General features: G+C 42.2%; 1 protein-coding gene across 1 annotated transcript in view; it reads left to right on the top strand.

Moving 5' to 3' along the window:
* Positions 1-12,093: 12,093 nt before the first annotated feature.
* PDGFC (platelet derived growth factor C) overlaps positions 12,094-12,297 on the top strand; it is a 253,425-nt gene continuing 253,221 nt past the window's right edge. The window contains exon 1 of the mRNA XM_024977618.2: positions 12,094-12,266. The gene's annotated coding sequence lies outside the window, so the exon portion shown is untranslated. The remainder of the gene's footprint in view (positions 12,267-12,297) is intronic.

Below are 12,297 nucleotides of genomic sequence, written 5' to 3' on the forward strand. Positions count from 1 at the left end.
GAGAATAGATATTTTTTTTCCTAGTAAAAAAGAGGCAAATTGGACATAGGGAATAAGCAAATGTTGGAAACAGAATCTTGAAGTCAACCAGGTAAACTTTCAGCTTTGCAGCTATAGAAACTGAGGAAGTTAACTTCTATCAATTGTGGGTACTACTCCAGTACTTTGGCCACCTCATGTGAAGAGTTGACTCATTGAAAAAGACTGTGATGCTGGGAGGGATTGGGGGCAGGAGGAGAAGGGGACGACAGAGGATGAGATGGCTGGATGGCATCACTGACTTGATGGACGTGAGTCTCAGTGAACTCCGGGAGTTGTTGATGGACAGGGAAGCCTGGTGTGCTGCGGTTCATGGGGTCGCAAAGAGTCGGACACGACTGAGCAACTGAACTGAACTGAACTGACCATAGTAACATGATGCTCTGTAATAAATTATATCCTGCCCCAGCGTTTGGTACACTGTAAAACATTTTAAAATCTTTCAAAATTACATTACTAATGAAAGCTCCCTCCCAGTTTCAGAAATATAAGATACCTTTCAATTGTGAAGTTTTGTGTCTGATCAACTTCATGAGTTACATTTACATGGAGCAGTGGTTGGAAGCGCCATACCACATCAGTTGCAAACACATCATTTCAGCATCTGTGCGGTGAAAGGAATAAAGAAAATACCATAAACAGCAGTTTTATTTATTTTTATTCAAGTATAGTTGATTTACAATGTTACATTAGTTTCAGGTGTACAACACAGTGATTCAGCTTTTTTATAGATTATGTGTTAATCACTCAGTCATGCCCCCACGACTCTTTGAGACCCCATGGACTGTAGCCACCAGCCTCTTCTGTCCATGGAGTTCTCCAGGCAAGAGCGCTGGAGTGCGCTGCCATTCTCTTCTTCAGTGATAAACAAGATTTTAGGTCATAACAAACAGAATTCATTTTTATGAACTTAGAATAATTATATTTTATCTAACCTCATCAAGGAAGTTTTTTCATTATAGTGGTATGAATTAATTTATTATAAGAATAGAATCTCAGCCTGTATGCTTTAATTTTTTTTAGTTAAGTATAATTGATTTGCAATGTTGTGTTAATTCCAGGTGTATAATAGTTATTCAGTTATACATTCATAAATATCTATATTTATATCTATATATATATTCTTTTTCACATTCTTTCCCCTTATAGGTTATTAAAAATATTGATTATAGTTCCCTACTTGCTGGTTTTAAAGTAACGAATTGGTGTTAGATAAGACAAAAAATCATGAAGTGGTATGTCTGGTTCATTCCATGGCTATTTCTTTATTTTTTAAGATACTAACTTAGAGTTGAAGTCTAAGTTTTCACATTAAAATTAATTTCCCAAAGCACATGAAATGCAAAGGGAATTTTCATTTCATAAAATTACTTTACATATGAATCTTCATAAAACAGAGATCCTTCATATCCCATTTTATTTAGATCACTGGCTCTTAAAAGTTCTTCCACACAGGCAGCAACACTCAGCAATTAAAACCACATCCTTTCACACACATACACATTTTAAATTGTAACACACAAACTTTAAAATCTAAAAGTAAAAAAAGCAAAGAATTTCATTTGACATCATACTTTGATGTCATGAAGAAGATACTCTCATAAAAGTTATTTTCCAAAATGATGACATCTTGGATATAACAGATTGGCTATTAAATAGAGTCTTGTGAACCAACTGTTACATAAGATTTTTCTATCATAAGGAGTTAACTCTGTTTAAACCAGTCAAGCAATGAATATGGGCTGTTTGCCAGGCTTTAGAAATAACCTTGTAATATTGGCATGAGTATTACCATAGGATTTATTAAAAGGCAGATTTTGCATTGATTCCAGTTTGGAAAGTGTTTACTTGTTTTTTTGTTTTTTTTTTTAGCTCATCAAATACATAAAATTATATGAATAATTTCACATAGGTGTGAGCTTAGACATTAGTACAGCTTGACTCCTGCTTTCCATAATTTAGCTCTTTCGTTTATAAGCTGCCCAACTTTGACTGACAGCCAAGCCAGAAAATGAACTCCACATGGTTCCAGTCTCTCATTGTATCAAGAGCTGAGCTTCATTCATGTTTTCCTTCCATGAAGATTTATCATGGGTGTAACTACATTTGGCTACTTCATACTTTTGTTAATTTCACTTACCAGCTATTAAAAGATGTGTTAACCATGGAACTGTACCCACTCAGTGTTAAGTGCTGCCACGGTGAGATGGGAAAGGGGTGGAAAGCACAATTTCTTCCATTGAAGAGTTTATATGGAGGGTGCCTCAACAAAATTAGAGGATGTAATCATTAATTTGGGGGCAGTGAGGTTAAGGATTTGTCCTGGAAAGTTTTGGGGAGGATGAGACTTCCTCTGGTGATGTAACCTGTGGTGGCAAGTAAAGCAGAGGAGAGAGGGAAAGACTTCTTTATTTAGCCAAAAAAATTACTTAGTATTATCTCATTTTGAACTGTAGTGTTGGAGAAGACTCTTGAGAGTCCCTTGGACTGCAAGGACATCCAACCAGTCCATTCTGAAGGAGATCAGCCCAGGGATTTCTTTGGAGGCAATGATGCTAAAGCTGAAACTCCAATACTTTGGCCACCTCATGAGAAGAGTTGACTCATTGGAAAAGACTCTGATGCTGGGATGGATTGGGGGCAGGAGGAGAAGGGGATGACAGAGGATGAGATGGCTGGATGGCATCACCGACTCGATGGCCGAGAGTCTGAGTGAACTCTGGGAGTTTGTGATGGACAGGGAGGCCTGGCATGCTGCGATTCATGGGGTCGCAAAGAGTCGGACACAACTGAGCGACTGAACTGAACTGAACTGAACTGATCTTCATTTTAAGACACCATTAATGATAAAGCTCTCAATTGAATTAATAACAGCCTTTTGGAGAGAAAAAAAAAAGATGTTAGCTTGTACTTCTGACTTCAGTGTTTGGATTGTGACTGGGCATCTTCATGGCCTTCAGTACTAGTTGAACACTTTCTGTTAGAAACAGAGTGATGGCTGAATGCAGAGATTTGAGGTAGACTTGCCAAGTTCAAGACCCAGCTCTGCTAACAACCACGTGAGGAGTCTTAGGCCAATTGCCTAGCTTCTCTGTTCTTACTGTTTCCCTGTGAAAGTGCTAGTCACTCAGGCGTGTCCATCTCTTTGCAGCCCCACGTAGCCTGCCAGGTTCCACTGTCTGTGGAATTCTCTAGGCAAGAATACTGCAGTGGGTAGTCATTCCTTTCTCCAGGAGATCTTCCAGATCCAGGGATCAAACCCAGGTCTCCCACACTGCAGGCAGATTCTTTACTGTCTGAGCCACCAGGGAAGCCCAGCAAATACTGGTTAATACACCCATCTCAGACAGAGAAAGACAAATGCCACAGGATATCACTTATACGTGGAATGTAAAGTATGACACAAATGGAGCTATTATGAAACAGAACCAGACTCACAGACCCAGAGAGCAGACTTGTGGTTGCCAAGGGGGATGGGGGGTGGGGGAGGGATGCACTGGAAGTGTGAGATTAGCATATGCAAACTATTATAAGATGTTTATCCATCTATATAAGATGGATAAAAAACAATGTCCTACTGTATTCAACTTCCTGCAATAAACCATAATGTAAAAGAATATGAAAATGAATATATATATATACATATATATGAATCACTTTGCTGTGTAACAGAAATTAACACATTGTAAATCAACTATAGCTCAATAAAATAAATTAAAAAATTACAGCCATCTCATATGCTTCTGGTGAGAATTAAGGAGTAAATAAACATGAAGTTGTTTTTAAAATAGTGTCTGGCACATAGGAGAGTTCACTATCATTATTTGATAAGTGCAGTATGTTAATTACTGGGAAAAAAGAAGCTAAGAAAAAAATGAAACAGAAGAAGTTCTAGGTTGAGTTATCTGTAACTATGGAGTGAGCATAAGAATAGAAGCAAAGACCAGCAAGCACGGGAATTGTGGTGCCTCAGAAGTGTGAGACCTGGAGTGGAAAGAAGAGCAGGTGATGCCCACGGAGAACAGTTTTTCTCCCGCAGGCAAAGCGGAGGCTCAGATTTTTAGAGTAGGGATCAGGCTGCGATCAGCTTTGTGTTTAAACAGACCAAGCTCGTCTGAGGAGAGCTTGCAGGAACATAAGTGGCCCAGGCAGAGGGCAGTCTTTAGGCACAGATAATGCTGGAAGACAGGTTGCATCAGAGGTGGACACAAACACATGTGAGGATGACCGGAGGCACCAAATCAGGGTGAACTCCCTGAGGGCAGTGATCCCACCTTTCACTCAGCTTGTGATTTCTTGGGACCAAAAACATCATCAGTGGTCTTGACAGATTGCTGTCTTGGTCAAGCCCATGATGATCTCAAACCGAAACTGTCTTCCCCTCAGAACATTCACCTTACCCGAGAAACTAGTAAGTCATCTCACTACCTTTGCTTTTCTGACTTTTGTCCTTCAGAAACTTATTTGAATGCATGTTATAGGTTTCCTTCATCACAAGTTGTCAGAACCAGCGACAGTGTAATGACGATTTTATGGCAGGGTTTTATCACTAAGAATCAAGGCAACAGACCCTTTTTTCCTTCAGATGGTTTCAAAAGGTTCATTTCTCATATCTATAGCCACTAAAGAGCATATTCCATCTAAGACACTGTGATGGTTTCTTTGACTAAGTGCCTCATTCCTGTAGGCTTGGGGCACCGTCCTTTTGATGTGAGACCAAAATCAAAATGATGTACTGTTTGTTGTTGGCAGTAGAATTTTAAGTTACATATTTTTGATTAGAATGGTGTGGAGTTATAAAATAAACCCCCAATGCTTAACAGAAATGGATATTTCGTAAGTTTGAAATGTCTGTTTGAAGTCACTCCACACCTAGCACTGTGCTGGGTGGTGTGGAGGAATGGGAATGAGAGGTTTAAAGCACCAGGTCTGGAAGCAGGTACCCGCCTCCCAATTCTGACTTCAAAACTCATGCAGGAAACTGGCCTCTGTGCACCAGTGCCGAAGGGAATCTCAGAGACAGAGTTTGGGTGAAGTAGAAAAGAATTGGCTTTATTACTTTTCCAGGCAAAGGGAAACACAGCAGACTGCTGCCTTTGAAAACTGTTTGTCTCAACCCTGGAGGATCTGGTGAGGAATTTTATAGCAATGGTTTAAGGATGGAGCTGCTGCTAAGATGATAAGATCAGGGTGTGTGCAGGGCCTACACTCCTTTCCTCTGGCCTTAGGAGGGTTCTTGATGAGTTTCAAGGGTATCAAATTGTGACTTTCTCTCTGGAACATCCTCCAGTTTGTGAGGGTTATAGTTCCGCACAAGAACTCAAAGATATTGTTATGTGTATCCTTGAGGAGGAACCAGGACCCTGACCCAAGTCTGCACTATTGATTCTTGGCTGCTCTTCCCACACCTGTGCATCTTCTCAATTATCTGATTAGCAACTGTGAGAATGTGCCTTTTGGGACTCAGGTCATGGGTCATGGAGTCTGTTCCTTACAAACACAGGGGACAGAGAGGCTTCTTTGCCCAGGAACCCCACAGGGTTCTGCTCAGTTTCACTACTTATAAATATGTGTCTCTGCTCAAGTTACAGAACCTTCCTGGGCCTCAGTTTCTCATCTTTAAAAAGAGGATTCTATTAATATTTGTGCATAGAGTTGCACTTAATAATCAGTAGAAGACTCCAATGTAGAGTTCTTCATTGTGGACATTTCAATTAAAAAAAAAAAAAAGTAGTGATGTAACAACCATCCCCCAAGATGTAAATGAAAGTGTGCAGGTTACTCTGCTTCACTGACTAGGTGACAGTCAGTTCATACACCAGACCACACAGAGTCTGAAGGATGAGACATTTCTTTCCCCTTAGCAGAGCTGAGAACACTGAACGTGGGTTTACACAGAGATGATCATCTTGGAACAGAAATCTCGGTAGGCAGGAAGATAGTGATATTAGGACATGTTTTGAATTCTTAAAATAATGTTTTTAACAGATGCATAGTTTAATCATTTGCTTCAATTAGTATGAATAATAGTGGCTAGAATAATTGGCTGATTCTCACATTTTTCTGTTCAGTTTTATTTGTGTCCAAAATGTTGTTCAAGAAAGAAAAGAATGTAAAGAATTTTTTCTCTTACTGTCCATTGGAACAAAAATGGATACTATGAGTATCTTTTTGTATGGTATACCCCTTCCGATATGGATCTCGGGAATTAGAATTTCAGTTGAAGATGTTTTCCTGTCTGAGGGCTTAACAGATCACTGGCTCCTTCTTGCCTTTGGGCTTCGAATAACTTCAGCCAATCTAAAAACACCTTCATAAAAGTATCAATGAAAATGTGAATCTGCCTTGTCATAGGACTTAACAAAAACCCTCAGCCAGGAACTTTGAATTAGAAGCACACGAAGGGATACACATAGGAACAGTGTGCATAAGCGAAGGCTAGGCTCTGACACCTAGAGTTCATCATGAATTGATTCTTCAAAGGGAATAACTGGTAAAACACTGTATTTCTTCCCAGCCCTGATGCGTTCGTTCAGTAGCAATCGTGAGCAGGAGGAGAGGAATGATAGTTCATTCCCTTTGTCTTCAAAGACAAGGAGATAGATTCTCTGACATAACTGCCCACAGATGGCGGAGGCTGAGGCATTAGCTGGATGACTAATTTGGCCAGGGTAAACAGGATACTCAGGCTAGCCCACGCTTTGGGTGGGCTTCCACCCCAGGCCAGCTTTCTGATGTCTTAGTCACCATCTCTGCCTCCAGTAACCCAGATTCAGTGTTGCTCAAACCTTTTATGTAGGCTGTTCCAGAAGGATAGCTGTCTTAGTGCTGTGCTTTTAAACATGTGGGGAAGTCTAAGTACTCCAGGGTCTCTCCCAGGGCAAACATGGGGAGGGCAGTCATTATGGAAAACTTAGGGAAACATACAAAAGCTTCCCATAGGAATGCTCTTGTCCAAAACCCAGGGACTCTAGTGTCACATGAAAAGCATAGGAGTCTAAGGGGAGCCCTGGGGACAAAGGTGATCTGTACTGGTCACCCATAGGGTCATCCTGGGCAAATTCTCCATTAATTCTCCATTTCTCTGCAGTAACATGGGGAAGTTCTGGCTTTTCTTGAAGGACTGGTGGGAAGATGAAATGAGAAAATATATTTTAAGGTATCTAATAGTTCCTGGAACATGATCAATGCTTAACAGGGTAAATTTCAACCTGACTGATTCTCCTCTTGTGTTTATTTACCCTGGGTTGACTTTTATTTAACTATCAGTCCTTTTGAGTTGTCTGTGGGAGGAAAACATGCTTTGTACCCTCCTAATTTTATGGGAGACCAGTAAAAGAGCATCCGGACAATGAACAAGCAGTGAAGGTGGTCCAGGGAGATGCAAAAAGCATCAAAGCCAACTGGGCTGATAAAAATAAAATTTGGAAAACAAAACAATGCCTTAAAATGTCACACACTGCTTTAGAACAGAAGAGAGCAGGCACTTTTCTATGACTATAAAGACGACAGACGGCTGACAGTCATAATCATCATAGAAAAGGGTTATGGAAATTCCTTGAACTATCGTGAACTTCAAAAGCAATTGAGGTTACTTTAATGTTAGATGAGTTAAGCTCTATTTTCCTTCCTTCTAATCAACAATACTTTTTTAAGTGTTCATGAAGTCGGGTACTGATGCTCTGGCCTCTTTTACAAAGGCTAGCAACCAAGGAAAGACTGCATTTGAAACAATGATCGCAAAGTGAGAGGGTCCTTCTCTCATGACCTTGGAAAGAAGGGGGTCACTGTCTGAGGAAGGAAGATCTGTAGCCATGTCTTGACCCCTTTACTATGATTTGTCACCATGTGGACAGAAGCCTTCCTATCCTACACATGACTTCAGGCAAGAGAAAAATGACACCGATGGAGCTCTACAGGATACTAGGAGGTTGGACATTCATTCTTGGCTAATGACAATAGGATTTCTATATCATTTACAGCTTGTTTGTGTACTATAGGTATTTTTCTTTACCTTGAGACCAATCCTTGGCCTCTTTTGATGTTGTTCCCGTGATATCAAACAAATATTAGAATATGGCTCCCACACATATTTAATTGTTTCCCTGAATGCAATACAATTCCTGATACTTGGATTAGTCAGTGATTTCCAAACTCCTTTTTTCTTCTCTCTTTTTGGTTATCAGTACATTTTTTTCTTTCCCAACCAAGATCACAGCAGATAAAACGGAACTTTTGTGCTTGACTGGACAAATTCAGGGAGAAGCCTCTGCTCATCATCTCTTGCCAGCCTCCAAGGCACCTCTGAGTTGAGGCCAGGAAACTTGTCCTAGTTCCATATCATCCCAGAAACACTGTTAAGTTTTAAAAGAACTGCCATCATTATCTGTTGCATTCTAAAGAATTCTAAAGCAATTAGAGGATGGAGTTAAGAATCCAATGGACCTCTGTGTCTCCTCGGGGGAGGCGAGGAGGGGATGAATTGAGACAATAGCACTGACATATATACACTACCATGTGTAAACTAGACAGTAAGTGGGAACCTGCCGTGTAGCACAAGGAGCTCAGCTCGGTGCTCTGTGATGACCTAGGCGGGTGGGATCAGGGGGCTGGGAAGGGGACCTTAGAAGGAGGGGTTGTGCGTGTACCTATGGTGTATTCACTTTGCTGTACAGCAGAAACTAACACAACATTGTAAAGCAATTATACTATAATAAAGAATTCAGTGCAATTTTCTCCCATAAAGCAAAGGGGCAGGAAGAATTCTAGACTAAAGTTGTGCTGTTGCTAGCAGTAAGGCCACACTAGGTCCCTGGTCTCTCATCTCCCAGGGAAATGACCTTTGGCTGTGGTGGTCCTAAGGTGATCAGGGCTCCTGTCTCTTTGGGGCTGTGTCTGGCTTCATTCTTCCTTGAGTTCTGAGTCAGACCAGCACTTCTGAGATCTTGTAGAGTCTTTGCATGCTTCACCATGACTACCAAAAGGAAAGAGCAGCTTCACTTCAGTGGGAAAGGCCACAGAGCGCCACCCCAAGGCCTGTGCTTGTCACCGGATTCTCTAGCTCACACACCTCCAACTTCCCATCCCCGGACTCTCCACCCTCAAAAAGTTGGATTTAGGATCCTTGGGAGCAGGATCCTAACACAACCCCCTGCCATCTGCTTCAGCAAGCCAGCCTTTCTGATAGCATTGCTACACTGGTAAAGGGTGACTGATCTGGACCAACAAAATATAAGGAAAAGTGTGTTTTTATTTTTCCAGGTTGGAAAAGTAGAGTCTAAATATATACTGAAATAGCCAGAGAAAGCATGGTCATATGTTTCTCCGGGTGGGGTAGTTGGAGAAACTGGACAGAGGAAAGGATGATTCTAAGATTACTTCATTTCTTTTGTTTCGCCGCTAGAACAGTCTTTATTCCTGCTGTGATCTGTGGGCATTTACTTTGCTTACTAATGATACCCTCAGCTCCCAGCCTCATTTAAATCTATACAGAAGTGTTGCCAGTTAGTCATTTTGGAAAGTAGTGGATACTTAGGTAGATCGTAGGGCTCTGAACTTCAGAAACTCATGTTCAAATCACCAGCCACTAAAATACTGAAAAGTTCTAGGAAAAGTCTTAATATCGTTTTGCACCTGTGTGTGTTAGGATTAATTCCGAAGAAGAGAGAGGAAGAATATTTGCGATATTTTATTTTCTGAGCAAAAACTCGTCCCCATGGTTTCTGTTCTCCTGAATGTTAAATGCCTAGTTGAATGGATAGTTGACTTTAAATGTTATTTCACTTCAAAAAGAATTTAGTAGTGACGTCCACCCTCCCTCCTCAAATTATCACTGCTCATAACCCAGTACCTTCTGGCATGTTCCTCACCAGGGATTTGTAGGTAGCACTCTCTGCATTCAGCCGGAGTGGGCACGCCTGCTGAATGTTTAAGAGAACATGAAAACCACAAAGAATGTTCCCAATTATTTTCTCCTGGTTGGTGGAACAGACGCCTTTCCTCAAGGAAAATGCTTTAGGCCCAAACAAAGCCACATTCATTCAGAATCTATTGTTTAGTAATTGTGCAGACTTTGGATTATATAAAATCTACTTTCAATGCAAAGATCCCACTTTCCTAGGAAGGGTTTGTAAGCAGAATAGAGTAGGAAGACAGGCAGAGGATATTGTTAAAACAAACTTGCCAAGGTAAGAGCAGTTCAGGAGACAGCAGTTCAAGGACACTGGAGGGAACTCAGGCAATGCAGATATGGACGTGGTCAGGTTTGGGGTCCTGTAGGAGCACCTGGCTGGCTTTACTTATAAGGCCAGTCTTAAAGCAATCTATAGAATATGGATGAGGTGAAACCTAGAGCTGGAGTATTATTCCTGATCATCTGTAACTTTTCAAATACATCCTCCATACTGAAATTCTAGGGCAAATTTAAATGACTCCAATAAAGAAACCTGCCAGTCAGTCAAGAGTATTTATTTATGACCCCCTTGGGCCAGGCACTCTTCTGGCCAATATGAAATGATACAAAATAAAGGGCATCCGCACCCTTATGATCTCATGAAAGCAAAAGGATTGAACTTGTATACACACACACACACACACACACACACTATATGTGGGTGGTCATCAAACTCAACTATATAGATATAACAGCCTCAGTTATTAATAGAAAAATCCTGATTAGAAAATTAAATGTACCAAATTAGAAAAATTGGGGAGTAATTAATTTTATTACAAATAGATTAAAGTGTGTTCATAAAACATGTCTTTTATATAACGAGTCTCATTAAGCCATTAAAACTGGGAACACTCCCTCACCCTCCCACAAATCTACAGAAAACTCTTGGAACCTATTATTTATTGTGCAAATATGGATACACACTGGCCTTGAGGAGCTGCTGGAGTGAATACAATGACAAGGCCTGTGTCCTGCTAAACTGTAACTTCTTCAAAGACTAGCTTTCCTTACTGGCCTTGACATCCTGCACTCTGGGTACAGACGTGGTGAAGGAGTAAGAATGAAACAACGGTCGAGGTGAGTAAAGGTTCAAAGAGGAGATGAACTTAGGAGAATTTTAAGAAGGAAAGAAAGAAGAGGATTAGGATGTTAAGTGAGTCAAGTGGGTTGGTCTCAGTGGACTTCCAAGCTTAGGAAGAGGACCTGACATTTTCAGACTGACTGAGGACGGGTCTGCTCCATTTGGTCCACGGGACATCTGAGCACCTCTGGATCTTTGTCAGGGCAGCTCTCCCCAGTCCTCATGGAGGGCCTAGCAGGGCAAGAAAGCAAAGCTACTTAAAAAGAAACATTGAAACTCCACGGTATTTCAGCTTATGGCTTCCTTGGTGGCTCAGCGGTAAATGCAGGAGACACAGGTTCAATCCCCGAGTTGGGAAGATCCCCTGGAGAAGGAAATGGCAACCCACTCCAGTATTCTTGAACAGGAAATTCCATGGACAGATGAACTTGGTGGGCACAATTCATGGGGTCGCAAGAGTCAAACACGACTTAGCGACTAAGTCACCACCATCTCTGCTCACATCTTAAGGATCCATTCTTCAGTCTGACTCCAGATGGAGAATATACCGAGTACAACCTGTCAGTTTGATCCACTTGTCGACAAGCAGTTGGAGGGTATTTCTTCTTTGCCTGCCCTGGCCCTTGCTTGATCCTGATTTAAGGCAAGTTTCAGGAGGCCGGAGACTTATGTCTGTTTTCATTTCTGCAGGCTGAGAACACTGCCTGCCTTCGTAGGCATTCAGTCAACAGAGCGTTCGTTAAATGAATAAATGTGATTATTCTGGCCATTTGTCTTCGTTTGTCTTTACTTTTGCTTTTTCCACCCCCTGCTTCAGAGAGTTGTTAACAGGCAGGAAAGAAGTCCCTTCTTTCCTTCAGCCCACAGTCCCTGGCCAAGGGTCCCGGCCCAGCCCTTTGGGAATGGGGATCCCTCGGGAAGGAACAAGGAGTCCTGGCTCAGGGGCGGGGAAGAGGGAAGAGGCAGGAAGTTCTTCCCACTTCTTCTGGCTCCCGTTGCATCCGCAGCGCCCGGCCCGCCCGTTATTTGGGGCTCGGGGCGTCCGGGAAGGGGAGCTCGGGCCGCTCGGGCGCATCCCCGTCCGGGGCCCTGGGCACCCAGCCCTCCCGCGGCACCCCGTCAGCGCTGGCACCTGCCGGACCGCCCGGCGGCGGCCCCGGCAAGCGGGACCGGGGCCCCCCCGCCGCCGCGAAGGTGGGGAAGGGGAGGGGACAGGCGAGCTCGC

Source organism: Bos taurus, chromosome 17, assembly GCF_002263795.3.
Source record: "Bos taurus isolate L1 Dominette 01449 registration number 42190680 breed Hereford chromosome 17, ARS-UCD2.0, whole genome shotgun sequence".
Classification (NCBI taxonomy): domain Eukaryota; kingdom Metazoa; phylum Chordata; class Mammalia; order Artiodactyla; family Bovidae; genus Bos; species Bos taurus.